This window comes from Acromyrmex echinatior, chromosome 7 (genome assembly GCF_024713525.1).
Source record: "Acromyrmex echinatior isolate Ae372 chromosome 7, ASM2471352v2, whole genome shotgun sequence".
NCBI lineage: Eukaryota > Metazoa > Arthropoda > Insecta > Hymenoptera > Formicidae > Acromyrmex > Acromyrmex echinatior.
In genome coordinates, this window is record NC_141858.1 from 7,301,750 (window position 1) to 7,322,869 (window position 21,120).

The window sequence follows — 21,120 nt, forward strand, 5'->3', positions numbered from 1 at the left end:
AAGTAATTTATAAAGAAAAAGTTTTTTGTACTTCCATTTATCCACAGCGTCACACAGTCAACCACATACATACAAGTTCTCGCTGTTATTTTGATGAAAGTGCAAAATAACAGCGAGAACTTAGTTGCGCACTTAATATAAAAGCGCATAAAGACAAAAAAGTAATTTCTGAAAATAATAATGTAATTTATAAGATTCAATGTAATAATTGTAACGTTTCTTATGTGGAACAGACGAAGAAGAAACTCAATATCAGAATAAATGAGCATATTAAAAATATAAAGCTTGACTCATCTAGGCATTCAGTTATAACGGAACATATATTACAATACAATCATAATTTTAATTTAGAAGAATGTTAGAATAATGAATACGGAATCAAATTACAATAAAAGACATTTCGAAAACACAACATATAAAAGAACAGTTAAATGATATAAATTTAAAAAAAGACACCGAATCTCTAGACATATACATTTTTATGTGTTAAATTTATTTTCTAATAATAACAAAAACGACAGCGCTCAGTTCTTTTGTCTTTTGACTTTTTGACGTACATATGGTATCATTTGCGTTTATACTCTCTCACAGTTAAGATTGATCTTGTATCAGTGAATATAACCGATCTAAATTCTGTATTTTACAGTTGTAATAGACTGCTGCTAACTTATCATTATATATAGGGTGTCCCATTTTAATCGATCATCTTAAATATCTCTTGAACAGTGCATTTTAAGGAAAAATGTTTCCAACATTTTTCCAAAAGTTTTGGGACTTCGAGAGGTACATAAGATGATGTCATTAGTTTGACCTTAGGTGACGTCGTCAAGGTCAGAGCAAGATCACTTTTAATTTTTTAAACGGAACCTCCCATTTTGTATTACGTATTCTTGTAGTTTATTTCAAGAGCTTTCCAAAACACTATAATTAACTTATTTTCATTAAGTACTTTTCGAGTTATAAGGCTTGCAAGTTACAGTACCGCCGGCATTAGCATTACCCAAGGTGTCCGATCGAAGACTAAAATTTCTTAAATGTTGTTCAGGATCATGTTGTGAATAATATTTGTCAAGATCAAGGTTATTGCAGATTGTTCCTCTTATTTTTATTGTTGTACTAAAAATTCATTTCTACTTAAAAAAAAATGAAAATAAGATATACAATCTTCAATGACTTTGAACTTGACAAATGTTATTCAGAAAATGATCCTGAACAACATTAAAGAGGTTTTAACTGTCAGTTGGGCACCTTGCGTAATGCTAATGCTTGCGGTGCTGTAACTTGCAAGCCTTATATCTCGAAAAATATTTAATAATAATAAACTTAATTACAATGTTTTAGAAAGCTTTCAAGGTAAGCTACAAGAATACGTAACGAAAAATGGGAAATTCCGTTTAAAAAATTCAAAATAATCTTGTCCTGACGACGCCACCTAAAATAAAACCAATGGCATCATCTTATGTCCTCCTCAAAGTCCCAAAACTTTTGTTGAAACATTTTTCCTTAAAATGCACTGTTCAAAAGATATTTTAAGTGATTAAAATGGGATATCCTATATAACTTTGTATTTGCCTTCATATTAATGTAAGTGTTGCATAATCTTTATTCTTTATTCCTTGATAATTATTTAATTTCGTTAATTGACATTATAAATTTGAAGTGCTTGTTATTTATATTTCGTGTGGCTTTTATTCAAATGAATTTTTATATATACACGTACATAAAGTTATAATTTATTATCGGTTTACCATATATTTTTTAATTATTAAAGATAGTTTTTAAGTTACAAACTGTAATTTCTTTATAGCATCAATTTTGATGATAATTTATTCTATTTAGTTCATCTACCAATATTATTAAAGACGTAAATACAACTATTTATATGATCTGACATCAAGCTACATCATTAATACGACTCGAATTTATTCTTTTATTCATATTGACTGCCCTTTCTCGCTATTAACCGATGAATTGGTTCAAAATCATGACTTTTTACTACATCGTTTATTATTTATCAAGTTTGACTACATATAATATGGTTGCGATATATCGTCCTTTGTACACAAAGGTGACATGATTCTTAGAAATCTGTTATATTACCTATTGTAACTCGAATGTGAGATGATCCTCATAATATAATTAGATATTTGGATATTTTGTAATATGCTGGGTCTACAATGAGTCTATAGTCGGAAATCTTTAGACTTAATCGGTGAAATTGACCAATCAGCATTAATCGTACAAGTTGGTCAACTTCACATAAAACTTAAGACTATCGACTCATTGTAGAACCGGCAATACTGATATTTCTGTGATTGATGAGGACTAAGTATAGTCGAAATGGACCGTTGAAACTTATCGGAAAATTATAATTAATAGTATATGGGTAGCCATGGGGCGTCAAAACAAACCTCCTCCACGCCGCCGTCTCCCTCCAGCGCCATGGACGTGGCCTAGACGGGTCAGTTTGGAAAAAGGACGCGTTCTGATTGGTTCGCCCTATACTTGACAAAGATCTAATTGGTTCACACCATACCTATCCACAAGGTGATTAGAGAAGGGGAGTGATAGAGAACCTCAGACAAAATGAAGAATAAAATACGAAAAAATAGTGAGTGGAGATTGGGACTGTAACATTTTTTGTCGTGATGGCAAAGTACGAACACCAGGGCATAAATAGCGAGCGGTTTTATAACAGTCATTTTTTTTATTGGCGCGACACAATGTCTCCGACGGATTGGCATTTTAATGAATGTTTTTTATTTATTAGAGATGAGATCTTATACGAAAATTTGGGAATCTTACTTTTGCTAGGAAGAAGGGGAGGTAAAACAGGAACGAACATGTTCAACTGACGCGTCGTCTCCGGTGTGATGACTCACTCGTTCGAGCGAGAGTATGATTTTTATGATGTATGACAAGGATTTTATGAATTTGTATTGTACTTCTTGTACTTTATTTAAAGATCTATGTTATACATGTAACAATGGAAATATGTAGAGAAAAAAGTTGGTTATTGGAGGATATGAATGATAAGAAAGTGAGTGGTAAGAAACGTGGATTTATGTTATACAAAAATATATTTATTAATACAAATTCCTTTTTTCAAAGAAGATGAAATACATAGTTTGCATGAGAATAAACTAAAAAAAGTTTTTAGAAAAATTAAGCCAAAGATTTTCGCTTCGAGAGAATTATATGAAAAATTTCGTTATATCTTAATGAAGTTAATTTAAAAATGTTATTGAAATACATATCAAGAAAAGTTAAGTTAATTTGTGCATTACGGTCTATATCTTCGTAATTACCTCGCAACGTTAATTTTATAATTTCTTGATTAATAAAACTTACAGGTAGTTTCAGTTCGATTTATTGAATTAAATATATAGAGCACACTTGTTAACATTATCGGATAAAGATTCTAATTATTTTAAACGCGCATCGACGCACTTTATTATGCTTTGCAGTTCGAGGAAGGTAATTTTCTGCATTACAATTGCCGCTACATAGGTTCTTCGTTTCTTCGCCGGTGGAGTTGAATCGTCCGTGTCCTCTTCTTTTCGAAGATTTCCATTGGAATTTTCCTCTTCTTCTTATACGCTAACAATATTGATTTTGCCCCGTAAGATGTAGTAAAGTTGATGGTGATATTTTTTATAACAACACATTAGGTTTCACTCTGTTATACTCGTAGCTGCTTAAATACTCATTCATGAATCCCATATGATCTTGAAACTGTTGCCAGCAGTCGGTGTTGATATAAATTCCATCCGCGTTGTATCCGCTTAATTTTACAAGAGATTTGAAGATTCCTTCGTTCGTTCTTTCCTACGTAAGTCGTCTTCGTATTAAAACCATACGTTGTTGCTAGCAACATATGAAATCGAGCGTTTCTTCTCTCATCGTCGTTACGTATCTTGAAAGAATCAAAGATGGAGTACATTCCCATGTCCGAATTATTAGTATTTTTTGGACCATTGTTCTTACGCCGCAATAATATCAAAATCAAGTGAACCAAGATGACAATCAAAAACACAAGAAGCACAGTACTTGTTTGTTCGCGAAGCTGAAGCTGCGGATGACGAGACTCCAATGAAATAGACTTTCAATAGTACCGTCGACATCGTCTCCCTCTCCGACGCTACGTAATAAAATTATTCTGCGCGATCAAATGAAAAAAAAATGAAAAAACCTAAACTTTCTCTAAATTTTTCTAAAAAATTTAAAATAATTTATACCCCAGAAGTCAGGAGAGGAGAGCAATGAGATAAAACGAGAACGAACAGAAACGAAAAAGAACGTTTTACGATTCCTTTCCTGCTTTTTTTATAAAATAACAGTGGAAAGAATTTGACCAGCCAAAAAGAAAAAATTTTTTTGCAATAAATCATAAGAAAAAAAGAATTGATTTAGCTCGTGGGTAGTTTCTAACGAATAAGAATTAGTACATCAATAACCATCGAGTTTAAAAAAAAAAACAAGAAGAAATTTATGAAGCATCTTTGATTTAAAGCAAATTTACGATTGGTTTATTACTTTTTTAGAAAATTCATTAATGTTTAAAGAGACAGAGGTGAACAGGGATGAAAAAAATGTTAAATTGAGTTGGATAATGATAGTGCAAAAAAATTTATTCGTCTTCCTTTTTTCTAAAACTTTTGTGTATACTCCCAAGGGAAAAAATAACGTGTAATATACGGAAATTTGTAGAATATTAAAATTAAATATTAATTACATTAATAAACGTGAGAAAAGTTTTAAACGAAGGGAGTCATGTTCAATGTTCGTCTTGATTTTTTTCTCATGACGAGGCAAATCTTAAAGAAGGAAAAACTAACAAAAATTATGTGATATTGTTGGTCAAGCAAGATATAGGAATTTCCATTAAAATTGTATTTGTTCTTTTGTTAAAAAGTTTATTGTTTATCAGTCGTAGACTAATATTGCGTGAAAATCCTTTCAAGTGAGAAGATACAAAAAAAAAACAGAAGGAAAATTTTTAAATTCATCGTAACAATAAAAATTTTATAGTGTGACAAAAACTTTTCCGGATAAAAATGAAAACGAGAACTAAAGATTATTATTAGGGTAATACGAGGGAAGTGATGCTTTTCGAGATAATTTTTTATGGGAGAGAAACGGAATTAGATCAGATATGGGGCTGGATATAACTAGAAAGTTTTTGTCGTCTCCTACTTCTCTAAATTTTACGAGAAAATCACTTCTAGTAAAGAAGGCGATTATCAAAATTGTTAAAATCTATCAGTCAATAAAGGGACTAGAAACTTTTAGCGATTCTTTTCGGAGAGTGGAATTTTATGAATATCGCTACGAGCATAAATAGCACGCACTGATCAAGCTAAAGTTTAATTCTGCATTCAGATTCTGAAGTGGATTGAGTGATTTTACTATTTGCGAGTTTTTAATTTCATATTTAAAAAATGGAACTTCGCGAGTTACTCACCAAATTTTTCATTGTTGCTAGCAACTTAAATAAAAAGTTAGTTGCAGCCGATTATCTGGCAAAGTTGTCAGATAATGGCGAAAAAAATTATTCCACTTTCGGAAATTTTGTGAGTGAATGCTCCAGCACATTAGAGTGCATTATGCACAAACTGGGGCATTGCAGTGGTGACGAGAGACTGAAAAATATAATCGCCCATTATACGTGAGTGTTTTGATCATGAGGAGGATAACGCAGGAGGTCACATAACTGACTTCAAGCGATGCACTGGACTAAGAGGTAAGCAGTAATAATTTCTAAAATAAAATCGAATATATATTAGCATTAAAAATTTACTTTATAATAAAATTATAATATTTATTTCATAGAACCGAACTGTATTAGAGGACGAACGCTACCGCATCGCAGGAGGCGTCCAGTAGGACGACTTAGTTTAAGGCAACGTCACCCTGTGAGAGAAGAAGAGAAGGGAGTATCAGCGAATAAGTTTTGGAGAAATAAATATTAATTAAACGTTTATAGAAATCTCGATTATTAAAATATTTTATTTTTTTCTAGGAAGAGCACGAATTGAACCGGAAAATAATGTTCCGCCTCTGCGTGACGTTCTTGTCATCGTAATTGATAAGTATTTTACCGAGAAATATAGTTCATATAATATAGATCTAATGCGATAAAGAATAAAATCAATTTTAAGATAGGAAACAAGACCGTTTATGTTAAATAACATTACTTTAAATCCGAAGCGCCACTACGGTCTAAGTATTAAGATGTTGAACTAATATGTATATTTTTCAAACGAATGAATTAATTTCAGAAATGATAATTACGTGTCGATATGGTTGTCGATATTAATGCAATTGATCTGAAATGTTATTAACATAGTGGCGCTTCGGATTTAAAGTAATGTTATTTAACATAAAACGGTCTTGTTTCCTATCTTATTGTTTATAAACGCGCGCTGAAATAATGCGTTACTCTCGATACATATCGGTTATTGCGAAGAATTATTGCTAAGGTCTCGGTAGTCTAAAGGCTCAGGACGCTCGCACGGAATGCAAGAGATCCGGGTTCGACTCCCGGCCGAGGCAATATTTTTTCGCAATAAGTTTATTACAGTTTTTTAAGATTAATTTGGGGATTTTTGGGGGGATTATTAACATTTCAGATCAATTGCGTTAATGTCGACAACCATATCGACACGTAATTATCATTTCTGAAATTAATTCATTCGTTTGAAAAATATATATATTAGTTCAACATCTTAATACTTAGACCGTAGTGGCGCTTCGGATTTAAAGTAAAATCAATTTTGTTTTAGATGATGATGATGATAACAACAATGATTGTAATGATTGGAATGTGATTTGAGTCCGTCTGATTCGATTCGAGCATTGTTCTCTCCAGATTTCACTCCAGGTATTTCCATAACGTTCAAATTCTTTAAAAAAATAAATTAGTCGAATAAAGAGAGTTAGTTATATATAGAGTACAAAAATAATAATAACAACAAAAATTACTTTTTAGCGCAGGAAATCGAACAAGAGCGAGAGGAACTAACGTAGGAAGATGTGGAGTCTGGAGAGGAGGAGGAGGAGGAGAAGAAAGAGGAGAGGGGTGGAAGAGGAGGAAGATAATAAGAATATTGACAATGATAATGTCGATGATGATGTCGATGATGGTGTCGATGATGATGATAATGATGATAATGATGATGATGATGATGCCGATGATAATGCTGCTGATAATGAGGAGCAGGACAATGCAAATGTTGAGGACATAGCGTTGATGATAACGGCGATGATGGGGAGGAGGAACTACGTGACGAGGAAGAAGTAACTCAGAAGGCAATAGAGGAAGAAGGAAAACAGATATTATGTACCTCTTAAAAATGAAGATAATAATATTTTTACTTTTTACTTTAAATTTGTTTGTTGCTCGAGATACTTAAGCAGATATTTTTATCAGATATTTCGTACTCTCCTGTTCTGCCTATGTCGCCGGAATATTAAAATTTACAAAAAAAGAAAAACATTATCCTCGCAAGATCATGTGCAAACAGCTGTAGGTGAGTTATCTTGCCATGTTGTAATGTTATGACTAGTAGTATAAGTTTCTGACTTAATATATATAGCAATGTTATCAGATTAATAAAATTTGTTTAACTTATTTTTATAGTACAAACTAGCGGTGGTGCTGACCATTCTGACCATTCTGACCGCCGCGGTTGCTTCTACATTGCGACATGCAAGGGACGAAAACGCTCCCTTGGAAGAAGAATCCTCGCAAAATTTCGAGGACTCCATCGACGATGAACATCAGCAGCAGCAGCAACGGCAACAGGTGCATCATCATCAGGAGGAAAATAATCATCACCGGCAGGATTATCATCGTCAGCAAGAGGTTAGAGATAACTTTTATTGAGTTAAGGGCGTCGGTTTAGGAATTTTGCGATACTAGGGAGGAAGGCAACTTTCACGATACGTCCGCCATCCGAAGGTATTGATATCGTTCATTGGATAGAAAGCGCGTTCTGTGAAATTCGGGCGTATGCGCTACATTCGTGCGAACCGAACGATTAGATAGGATTATCGTTCAAGTCGACGGATCTAGCGCGTAGTCCGGCTAGTCTATCATTTCGTCCAGCACGCGCTTAACTCACGAAAACATATACACGGCAACTCGGTGAATTCGCTGGCGCAAAGTGCTGAAGGATTCGATATCGCAGAAAATTTTACAGTGCGCATTTTCAAAGTCTCAGTACCTGCCGGTCGCGGACGTCAATCTAATAGATGAACTCGCCAAGATATAGCCAAACGCTCGATTTTGCAAATAAACAACACAGACAATTTGTGTTTTCCCCGTTCGCGTACATCAAGAGCGTGGACAACTGCATTGGGGAACTGCAAGAAAGATGGGAATCCGTGAGATACCAGCATTCTTAGTTACAGCTTAAGTTGGCCGAAGAATTAATCCGTTGGTCACGATTCCCGAAGAAGGTTGTGGAATTTGCGAAATCGAGTAATTCCAACGGATTCTCACTTCCGAAAATATTGCAATTATGATATATAATTTCAGTACTTTTGGTCGAGGCGAGAATCCAATGTACGATGGCTGCGCGTTACTTTCCTCCGTAGCGAACCCTCGTGTCGTTTAAATATAATATATTACGAGGGTTCGCGACATTATAATCCTATATTATAATAAATTTAAAAGCCGCCTCGCGGAGGATATTGCGTAGCATGCAACGTGAGCTTTTGTAGCGACAGAGGTTATCGATGCAAAAAAAATATCCACGCTGCTCCATCTTGCGAACACCTCGACGTTGAGTTGATTAAGTGCGATCCGTGCGTTCGCGTTTTCTTCGGGCATCCGTGTTCCGAATGTCATCGAGCGCAGGGATCATATAATCAATCCCTCGCAAACGTTTATGAATGCATTAAAATTTGCAACGGATGCGGGCGATTGATTAATTCAAAATCGCGACAAAATTGCGACGTACCATTATTGTAAAACTTGTCGATCGTTACAGTCTTCGCATCATTTATGTTACATGCGGCCTCTTTGTCGTAAAACCTCAGTAGAAAACCCTGGAGAGGGTATGAGTACTATAGCATCGCGAGAAGAAAATTCGCAAACAAATACGAATGACGTCGAAGACACGGACAAGTGTGTTAAAAAAAATCGCGTCGCATTTGTTTTATGATTTCGAAACGCGACAAAATGAGACGCTGAAGGAACGGAGAACGTAAGAATTCATGTTCCAATTCTGCGTCGTACAACAAATTTGCGAAGCGTGCGCGAGAATAAAGGCCATGTTGTTGGTGTGGAGTACGCGAATTCATATTTAGTAGAGATCCTGTAAAAGAGTTCGTAGATTTCATGACGCGAACATCTAAATACTTTTAAAAAATTATCTATATCGCGTATAATGTAAGAAAGATGGGAATCCGTGAGATACCAGTGTTCTTCGTTACAGCATAAGTTGGCCGAAGAATTAACGAAATCTGTTGATATCACGAGGAAGGTTGTGTGCTAAAACATTTGACGCTCAATTTATTAGTTTTTTTTTATAAATTTTAAAGTACCTCATTGAAAAGTCAGGAATAACGGAAGAACCTCGGGTAATTTTGAACGGGACGAAAATTATGACGATTGGTACAAAATTTATTGATAATCAAATTATATATCTATGCGTTTATCCGATTTACCCAAGGCTTTTGGGTTGCGGAATACTTTGGGTAAAGGTTTTTTTCCTCATTTATTTAATACGCTGCAAAATCAAAATTATATTGGATCAATACCTGACGCTCACTATTATTCGCCCGAGCAAATGAAACCCGAGGAACACGAGCGTATTATGGTTTGGCACGAGGAAATGTCGCAATCGAATTTCATTTTTTATTTCAAACAAGAAATAATAAAATATTGTCGGAATGATGTAGATATTCTTTGACGTGCGTGCATGACGTTCAGAAAAATCTTCTTAGAATGCGGAGACGTGTGTCCATTCGTAGAATGTATCGCTTCCACGTGTATGAAAGTTTTTCGCAAAAACTTTTCTATGCGAGGAAGAAATAGGAATCATTCCACCGGATGTAGATATAGATAAAGACAATCACTCGCACAAAGCACTACAGGCCGCGAGTATCGAATTACCATACGAATACATCGACAGATATTACGAAGTCGAATCAGTGAATGAGACATTATGTTATGAGTTACAATTTCACAGTTGTTTTTGGCATGATTGTCCCAACAGTCAAATCAATCGTGAAAGGAAACTTACGTCCGAGACGCGAAGATACAAACGAACTCTCGCAATGACATGGCATCTTCGACAACGTGAATATAGGGTGATGGAGAAATGGGAATGTGATGAGAGTATGAATTTGCACGAGAAAAGCGCGAGAATCACAAGATGCACAATTTTCTTGAAAACCTAGATGCTAATCAACCCTCCTCTCGACTCTCGCGAAGCATTTTTTGATGGCCGTACGGAAAATATCGTAATCCGATACGAAATTATGGGTACAGAGAAAATACATTATGTGGACGTGTGTTCCATATATCTGTACGTATTGAAAACGGGTACTTTTTCGTTAGGCCAACCTATGATTTATATCGGAGAATAATGTTCGAAGTTAAATGGTAGCTCCGAATTTTAATTTTGATTGTGTCGAGGGTATCATTCGGTGCACAGTATTTCTTCCACGCGATCTCTTTCACTCTGTATTCCCGTACCGCGTACAAGGCAAATTGTTATTCAGGCTGTGTCATAGTTGCTGCGAAACGTTCTCGCAGGTCGAATGCACTCACGCTCTCCCCGCCGATCGTGAATTCGTAGGTGCATGGCAATCCTGCGAATTGCGCAAAGCCGTCGAGAAAGGTGACGAATGTGAGCGAAATATAACAATTTACAGTCACACAATCCTTGTATGAGGCAAGGTGGTTTGTTTGTCGAATATATCAATAGTTTTTTTAAATTAAAGCAGGAAACGGATGGCTGAGCGAATGCCTGGATGAGAATAAGGAACAGTATTACCTTCGGAAATACGAAGAAACTGAGGGTATTGTTCTCGATAGAAATAATATCGTCCGAAATCCAAGCTCTGCTTAAATTTACGTTCGGTCGCAAAGCTTTGCTTAAATTCTTTCTAAGGTAAATTCGGTCAACGAACCAATTTGCCTACAGAGATCGTAAAAAAAATACGAACGTTTGACAACCTTGTTCACGACGAACCTTCAGAACACGAAATAACCAATTACCTATCAACGACAAGATAATATATGTTTCGTGGTGACTATGCGAAGAAACGTTGCACAAACTAACCCTATAATCGCGGCATGGATGACATCACAAGCATGACTGACATTATACGAATATCTAGAGAAGATAGTCGCGTTTTATATTGCGATACAGACTCGTGTATTTATGTAAGCAGAGTCGAACCGAGCGAGTATGAGCCGTGTACGGGGAATTTTCTGGACGATATGACGGACGAACTCGAAAGTTATGGACGGGGCAGTTTTATCGAGTCGTTCGTGTCCGGGAGTCCAAAATTCTACGCGTACGTCATTCGTACATCGGTAAATCGCCGACACAAGATTTGTAAAGTTAAACGAATAACATTAAGTTATAAGAACTTTCGAATTATAAATTTTAATAATATTAGGAAATTAATAATGAATAATGAGAGAGAAAGGCGTGATGAAAAAGAAGAAGAAGAAACGGGAGGGGCAGTAATAAATTTGTGTTTTAGCGTAATCCGAATGCACCGCGTTTCACAAAATTGTAACGCGAAACGAAACAAAGACGTACGCGCCGGTATTGGTTATCGCTATTCCTTTCCGTAAGGTTTCAGAAGAGAATAACGAGAGACTTCCTTTTCTTTTTCTTTCTCTCACTTATATTTTAAGTTCGCGAGTTTTCCATCTATTTGCATAATATTTAAGTATTATGTAAAAAAAAACTTGAATTTAAGTTTTCTGTAAATAATAAAATATAAGTACCTTACTTTTGCAAAAAAACATTTTTATTAGAATTTTATTGAATGATTTAATGTAAAAATGTAAAAATATAAAAATGTAAATATTTAATTGTAATATAAAAATGTAAATATTGTTTCTGAATAATTAAATTTTTGTATAAGAATTAGCAAAAATATAATCAACATAAAAAAATTAAAATTATATATGTTTCCTTTTCACCCTTCTTTTTTAAAAAAAGTATCAAATAAAAAATATTTTGTACTTGAAGAAAACAAGAAGAGGTGATTTATTATATAATTCTAACTAACCTTTCCGATTTTTCTACGAAAGCTTTTCCCTCGGCATTGCGGTAGTGGCATCAGTAAGCTTATCGGCGGTGATGCCATGTGCTCAGAGATAGAAATATACGCTGATCGCGAGCCTCTTTGACGCGCAAAGATAAGTTTATGCGCGTCGCACTGCGACGAGATCAGCTTTTCGCCAACCGCGGTGCTCTTCGCTGACAAACTCACGCAGAGTTTCACTGACGCAAACACTCGTCCGCCGCGTGGAGGGGGCCCGTCGCGTTGATCAGCTTATCTTTTCCCCCGCGTCCCTCCTAAAATTATTTCCTTTCATGTATTCTAGAAATCAAGTGATGTTTTTGTTTTTGCTTTTGAAGTCGCGCACGGAGATCAATCGTTTATTTCTTAAAATGGACGTGTGTTGGACGTCGATCATATGCGGACCAATCGGTTGTGAGAAGACAAAGCCTTCTTTGTGAAGGCTTTTCTCTGGCATTTATCTCTCATGTCCGACGTGCGTTTCAAGAGAGTTTCTCCAACTTTTTCAAGCTGTCCGAATAATATGATTTGTCCAATCCTTCAAAATAAGTCTATGTTTCGGCGATGAGCTGCTCTCTGGTGGTGAATCTCTTTCCTCCGAATCATTTCTTCAGATTTGAAAACAGGAAATAGTCGCAGGGGACTAAATCTGGCGAATGTGCTGGATGGGGAAGCAATTCGTAGCGGAATTCGTTGAATTTGGCCATCGGTGCCGGGCACGTGTGAACCCGTGCACTATCTTGATGGAAGAGCACTTTCTTCTTCGCCAAATAGGAACGTTTTTTCTTTAAAATGTTGTTGAAACAGTCCAATAAAGCTGCGTAGTAATCGCCATTGATCGGAAGCTAATCGATATGAATTATATCGCGTGCATCCCAAAAAACTGTGGCCTTCACCTTTTCGGCCTACTTCATGGTTTTCGCCTTCTTCGGAGCTGGTTCAGTAAAGTCCATTTTTTTTACTGTTCCTTCGTCTCGAGTGTGAAGTAATGCATCCATGTTTCGTCCAGAGTAATGAATCGACGCAGAAATTCATCTGGATTACGTTGAAACATCACCAAACATTGTTTTGAAATCGTCACACAGTTACGCTTATGGTCCACAGTGAGCAAACGCGGCACCCATCTTGCCGATAGCTTTTTCATACCAATTGTTCGTTCAAAATTGAAATCACTGTGATATGTCTGTGGCCTCAACTGCACTTTCACTCGTCGATCAATCAAAACAATATCGTGGACTTTATCAATGATTTCTGGCGTAGCAGCCTCAATGGTGCAAATGTGCTATGAATTATCCACTCGGCTTTGATTTCTTTTGACGTTAAACCTTTCATATGTAGATGTTTGATCACTGCACGAAATTTGTTTTTTTCCATTTTGCAAAAAATACAAAGGTTGTTTGCTTTAATCGTCTACAGAAATGAACCACGCGATGAATTCCGCTCAAAATTTGACAGTAATCAGCTGAAAGATGCTACTTGTCAAAAAGTAATATGACATGAAACTGCGAGTGCCCTCTGACAGATTTTCTAAGAACTTATTGACTTACTCTCGTATGTTATAAGGATTTGATTGACGTAAGGTAATCCTAAAAAAGATACATCTAACAAAGTTCTCATCAGATTTGAGTTGATTCAAGGTTGACCTTTGTAAGGCTGTATGTTATAAGGACTTGATTTGGTTGACTTAAATTAACCTTGAATAAGAAAACACCTAAAAATATCCTCATCAGGTTTGAGTATGATTGATCTTTGTAAGATTATATGTTATAAGGACCTGGTTTAGTTGACCTAAAATAATCCTGAATAAAGTATACCTAAGAAGATTTTCGTTAGGTTTGAGTATGGTTGACTTTATGTATGGCGTTTCTAGTACGCAGCCACGCCACGAGATGGACAAGTTGCTCATAAGAAGAAAACGTCCACAAATTCTATAAGAAGACGTATGCAAGTGAATTTGAATAAGCTCCTAGGGATTATAAAGTTCCTTTAGAGTATGCCTCCTGGACCTCTGAAAGATATGTTTTTTGCTTCTTTTGAAATGTGATGCTAAATTAATAGCATTTGAACAATTCCCTATTTAAAAATTTATCCAATGATTTTAGTAAGTCCTAGCTAGGTTGACCTTATTTCATTATCAGGTTCCAATGAGGATCTAATAAGGACTTTATCAAGTTCTGATAAGAACCTTATCACGTCCTCATCAGGATCCGACGAGGCTATCCGGATGGAGGATTCGACTACTGTGCTGCGTTACATGACATTTCATAATCAGGTCCCAATGAACTTACGTTATCAGGACCTGATAACGAAATAAGATCAATCTGATTAGGATCTGCTAAATTCCTTGGATAAATTTCTAGTCGGGAAGCCTATCGTTAATTACAATACGACACACGTGTAAAAGAATTCGAAGAACAGCGTTGAGGATGCAGCAGTACTAAAACAACGAAGAAGAATATAATTGAATTTCGCGAGGAATTATCTCGTGCAGAAGATTACTCGAATGATCGGCTTTCTCCAAAATTAGTGATAATCGACGATCTTATGAGAGAATTGTCGTCGTGCAACGCGATTGTGGATCTTTTTATCAAAGGCAGTCATCACAAGAATCTTAGTGTTATTCTTATCTCGCAGAATCTCTTCCATCAGAGACGTGATCAGCGTGATATATCATTTAACGCGAATTACATCGTCCTTTTCAAAAATTCACGTGATCACGCTCAAATTCATCATTTAGCGCGTCAAGTGTACACCGACGATCCGAAATTCCTAGAAGAGGATTCTACGATGCTACATCGAGGCCTCACGGGTATTCGTCTCATGCTGTATGCCGTCATGTTCAAGCGTATACTCTTTCAAAAAAATAAAATAACTACTTCATGTAATATCTCTTTTAAATAAACGTTTTGAACTTGTAAATATTACCTGTTTCTTACTCCTACCCCCCACTCTCATTTACAATAAATACATTTTCTCTCGTTTTATAGATTTAGATAATGTATATTAAATACATAAAATATAGAAAGAATTTTTTTAAAGTAATACTCGAAGACATTGCGTCGTGAACATGTTCATTCCTGTTTTACCTCCCCCTTTTCTTCCGAATAAAAGTAAAAGCCCCCTACTCGTAAATTTTCGTATGAGATCTCATCTCTCATAAATAAAAAAACATTCACTAAAACGTCAATAAAAAACGTCAAAGACATTATGCCGCGCTAACAAAAAAAAGATCGTTCTAAAATCACTATTCATACCCGGTGTTCTCTCCTCACGACAAAAAATGTTACAATCCCAAAATCTCCACTCACTATTTTTTCGGATTTTATTCTCCATTTTATCAGAGGTCCTCTACTATCCCCCTTCTCCAATCACCTCGTGAATAAATACGGTGCGAACCAATCGGATCTTTGTCAAGTATAGAGCGAACCAATCAGAACACACCATTTAATTACCTTATTACCTCTACTCTTCACTCCTCGACTAATTAGAGCGCATCCTTTTTCTAGACTGATCCGTCTAGACCACGCCCACGGCGCCGGAGGGAGACGTGAAGGGGGTTTGTTTTGACGCCCCATGACTGCCCATATATTACTATAATTTGTGATTAATAAATATTATTTGATACATCTAATTATAGCTCGTTTAATGTATTAACCTGAGTTTTACTATTTATTAAAATCTTTTATATTCACAACTCTCTGCAAAAGACTATGGAAAATTATCAATATTGCCAGTTCTCAATAAGTCAATAGTAATATCCTAAACCTTATCGATGAAGTTGACCAATAGTCAACTTGTATGACTAAAGACTTCCGACTATACACTCATTGTAGACCCAGCATATAGTGCCTCAAAGAACTGGCGGAGAAACTAGTCCGTGATGGGCACCTGAGACTCGGCTGGTCGACTGCCAGGGTCTTTTCCCTGACTAGACGCCGCTTTCAGATGTCTTGCGGTCATACCCATGAATTGTATGGGCTCGGTCGATAGATCTATGCTTTTATTGCGGAAAGGAAGAACATATAATAGATCCTTTTTATGTAGGACGAGGCCACACTGCCCAATATGTGCCTCATGCGACCTGAAAACCGAACATAAGGCGGGCGCTGCCGAGTAGTGCCCTCCCTGTAACGATGACCGAGAGACATGGGAGGAAACAGCGGCGGTAGTCGGTCAGAGGACTGCCGCGTCTGCTGCTAAGGAGAGTATAGTGATTGATTCTCTCGATGGCCAAATTAGCTTTGATTAATGTTAATCACTCCAAATTTGCGCAAGACTGGATTGCGCGGGTTTGTGAGGAGGAGAACTCAGGGTTGGTTATAGTCACTGAGCTCCAATTTGTACTAACGGATGGTAGGTAGTACGTTCTTCGGACCCCCCCATTCCCCCCCATCGCTGCGATTATATTTGGCAATGGTCTAGAAATGACTTGCCATGCCACTCAGCGATGTGGAGCGAGGGATTTGTGATCGTCGAGTGAGAAAGAATAATAATCTTTGGCTGCTACTTCTCATCCAATAAGATAGTCTGCAAGTTTATTCGTTGGTTGTCCGAGCTGGGGGTCGAAGTGTGCCGGTAGACCGGTCCTGCAACTTTAACGCGCGATTCTATTTGTGGAATAGAGAAAACGAGAACCCCACGGAAAACATTTTGATGAAATGGGCAGACAGTGGAATGGGCTCTTCAACAGGGGTTTTATTCCGTCATGCTGGCGCAGGGAAGGTATGTCCTGTGTGGATGTCACGTGGGCCACCCTCAGTGTTGCTAGGTATGTTAAAGGATGGAAGGTGGACGGAGGTGGAGTCTCTGTCTAACCATAGATATATCCTTAGAGATGGGGAGATGGGGATTCTCTCCATCGGCCCTCTTACCAGAGTTACTGCTAGGAAAGTCTTTCCTAGATGGTGCATTGGGAGGATCAAAAAGTCTACTTGACGATTCATGCCGGAGCCTTATTAAAGGCCTGGACCCTTCCTCCGGTAAGCTGCTGGCGAAGATCACATCAGGTTGGTGGAAGGCGTGCTGAGGGAGATCTCTGACTTCTCTGAGCCGAGAAGATATGCCTTTTGCAGACCCTTGGCATAAGTGCTTTGGGGCTTACTTTTTTGAGATCAGACGGTCGGCTTCGCCTGTCTGTGCACATTGCAGGGCAATGATAAACACGGCTGTTCACACGCTCCTGTTTTGCCTTGCTTGGACAGAGAAACTTATAATTGTTTGGGACTTGATATCCTTAATAGGACATACAGGTTTGTCTTGATAGTGGCCATGGACTCTTTTCCGTGCTAGACGGCTCTCACGAACTACTGCGAGGTCGTTATGCATAGGAAGAAGCATTCGGAGCATAAGTGCCAGGTTATGGAGAGGCAGCGGACAGTCTCTGCTCTTGCCCCTTCTGATAGCTAAGGGATGTGTATATAATTAATATGAATAATTAGGTTAGTTCCAATTTTAGAATAGAGTTAGGCTCACTATTGTTCTTTCATGACTGTACACCGGATTTGTGAGGAGCTAACGCTCCGTGACATAGGTGCACCTTGATGAAATGCCGGGTAGATGGAGTGCACCCAACTGGTCGTGCGGTAATGCTATTATAGAGAGAGTTTTTTAGTGGATAGGCAATGATGTTTGTTGTCCTTCCCTATGAAACTCGAATCCCGCACCCAGAGGACAAGCCCTTTTCCCATCATCCGGTAAATTCCCCTTCGGGAGTACTCCGGATGATGAGCTTTGTGAAGATTTTTTTCCTCTTTCAGACAAAAAAAATTGTTAATTTTAATTTAATTTAATTAAAAACAAAGTTAACTTACCCAACCTTGCCTGCGATAAATAAATTCGTTTTCAAATCTCGAATTAAACAAACTTTTACTGTGGATGAGATTGCGAATATAAAAAATCAGAGGAGTTGGATTTATGGATTTGGAATATAAGCTTCCAGCACAGTGATGTACATGTTAAAATCTGATCATTATCACAGTGTTTATACAACATGCAACATATCGACTGTCAATCAATGTACTTCTCCAATTAAATTACCTATGCAAATTTTGCAACATTTCCAATGAAACCTATTACTAAATTATAAGACGATTTGTGGAAATGATTCCATATCGGATACTGCAATTACGTCAATAAATATAAATATAATAGTTCTCATGTATTTTTTATTGATGAAATGATTTTCTCGATGATTTTATTAGCCCAAATAAAAAAATAGAGCCAACATATTAAATGTAAAAAACTATCTTATTAATACTAATATAAAAGCACATCTAGGGATTCCAAACGAATAGAATTCACTATTGCCCTCCTTTTGAGCAAAAGTAATTTAAGTATCCAAAATATATAATTGTGCTTAATGAAAATCAGAAGATACGTATATGATTCGAATATGATTGGCCGATCAATTTTATATGATTAGTAATACATTTTAGTAATACAAGTAGTTTTCAGAAAAACAGTTCCAATACTCAGTCATTTACTAAAAACTTTGATTTCTTTTCAAATCCCGACTTAGTGAAAAAAACTTTGCCTATTACTTTCCGAAACTCATACAATCATGTCCAGTTCATAGTAGATGCTCTAGAAATATAATTCGAAAGTCGAATGAGCCTGTAAATCAAACCTTGACTTCGTCTAAATACAAAAAGTGTAACACGATAAAATATTTGATATCTTGCAAGCCAGATGGCTTTCCCAATTTCGTTTCTAGTGGATATGAGAGCAGAATATCAGATGCATTATGTCGCGACTATGATTGGCGTCTATGAGACTCGAGTTCTCTGATAACGGTCTGATAGAACTGAAAAGAGGGATCGGACAAACTCCGCAAAAACTCGTAAACGCCAATTAACCCAGAAGGAATAATAATTAGCACTTAATGCCCGAAAAGTGACAAAATTGCAAAAGACATTATAAATGCACCGAAATCACGCAATAACAAAAATCCAAGCTTTGTCGTCCTAGACTGAACAACAATTTCACCTTAAGAAAATAGGCGCCACGTCGCGCTTAAAAAATTATAAAATGCATGGAATAACTTCCAAGGGTAGCGTTATCTAAGATCGAACTCGCGACTGACAATGCCCTGCACGCAAAACTAGTTGTGCATGATAATCGTCTGTTTATCTAGCCATATTTTCCGCAAGGATAACAGAATTCATCATCCATCTGGAGCAATCTAGTCTCTTTAAAGAAAAACGTAAATCATTTCTTTTCTTCTCGAAACCCCTCTAACGATGCACTTTAGATTAATGATAGGGCGCTATAAAAATCGTAAATCTCGCGTGACATTACAACTAACTATTTCATCCTAGATAAAGGGCACTACGCCCTTTTTTCGGGATATAAATAGAGGTCCCGCGGAAGCGCAGAGCGTCAGTACGGAAATCAGACCTCGGTTCATGTCAGTCAGTGAAAACCCACGTTAATTCACGCCAGTTCGCGTATTTTTACGTAAGTGCATAAAAAATTTGTGAACAACAATTATTATTGGGATCACCCAGTCACTAGCCACTGCGACCACCCTCTTAGCGCTCTTGCGTGGACACTGGGTCTCCTCGTTCACTTCAATCGATATCTATCCGATATGTCGTGAACCAAGCAGCTAAATAATAAGTCAGCCTGCCATTCCATCCGATTATACACACATCGTATAAAAAATCCTGTATAGGAACACACACACACACACACACACACACACACACACGTGTGTGTGTGTATGTATACACTTATATGAGTAACAGACACACATACCAGCTTGATCAAAAAGTTTCCGGAAGAGATCACCAGGTGATGCTCTGAGTCAGCTGATTTGAGTTCATTTTTTTGGCTAGGTTACCACATCTATCATTGACATTTCATCAAATTTTATCGCCATAGCTTGACATTTGTAAAAATTACGCCGTCTTGAGTACATCTACCTCTGCGCGTGTTTTCGATTTTTTACAGTTTTAAAAATGGAGTTGAATTTGCAACAACGAGTTTGTATTAAATTTTGCGTTAAAAATGGATTCAATGGTGCGAAAACCTTGGAAATGTTGGGAAACTGTTTCGGCAGTGATGTTCTAAAGAAAACAACTGTTTACGAGTGGCATGAACGCTTCAGAAGTGGTCGTGAATCCGTCGAGGATAACGAACGCAGTGGCAGGCCGTCGACATCGAAAACCGACGAAAACATCAATAAAGTGAGAGAAATGTTGGCCAATAACCGCAAATTAACTATCAGAGAGCTGGCAGAGGACTTAAACATTGCTTATGGATCCGTTCAGGACATTGTAGTTTGTAATGATTTGGGTTTGCGCCGTGTTGCTGCGAAGTTGGTCCCGAAGGAACTGAATTTCATACAAAAAAGGGACCGCGTTGACATCGCCAAAGACATGATTTCCAAGACTGAATCCGACCCAACATTCATCAAACGCATCATTACTGGAGACGAGACGTGGGTTTATGAGTACAACACGCAATCGAGACATCAGGCGAGTGAATGAAGAGCTCCAAATGAGCCAAGACCAAAAAAACCACGTCGTTTTCAGTCGAAAAAGAAAGCGATGCTCACGGTTTTCATGGATTACAACGGTATTGTACATCACGAATTTTTGTCAGAAGGTCAGACAGTTAATAAGGAGTATTATTTGGGCGTTATGAGACGTTTGCGTGAAGCAATTCGCCAAAAAAGAAAGGATTTGTGGGTAAACAATTCGTGGATTTTGCACCATGATAACGCACGGTCGCATAGTGCCATCATTATCCGTGAATTTTTTTTTCAAGAACAAAACGTATACCATCCAACAGCCATCGATTCACCCGATATGGCTCCCTGCGATTTTTTTCTGTTCGATC

General features: G+C 37.1%; 1 protein-coding gene and 3 pseudogenes across 11 annotated transcripts in view; 3 read left to right on the forward strand and 1 right to left on the reverse strand.

Moving 5' to 3' along the window:
• The window catches only part of LOC105153659 (A-type potassium channel modulatory protein DPP6), a 635,032-nt gene that overhangs the window by 110,965 nt on the left and 502,947 nt on the right, over positions 1–21,120 (reverse strand). The gene's annotated exons all lie outside the window — the stretch shown is intronic.
• LOC147909128 (uncharacterized) lies at positions 2,987–10,410 on the forward strand (annotated as a pseudogene).
• On the forward strand, positions 12,573–20,465 carry LOC147909129 (uncharacterized; annotated as a pseudogene).
• LOC147909130 (uncharacterized) lies at positions 17,114–20,465 on the forward strand (annotated as a pseudogene).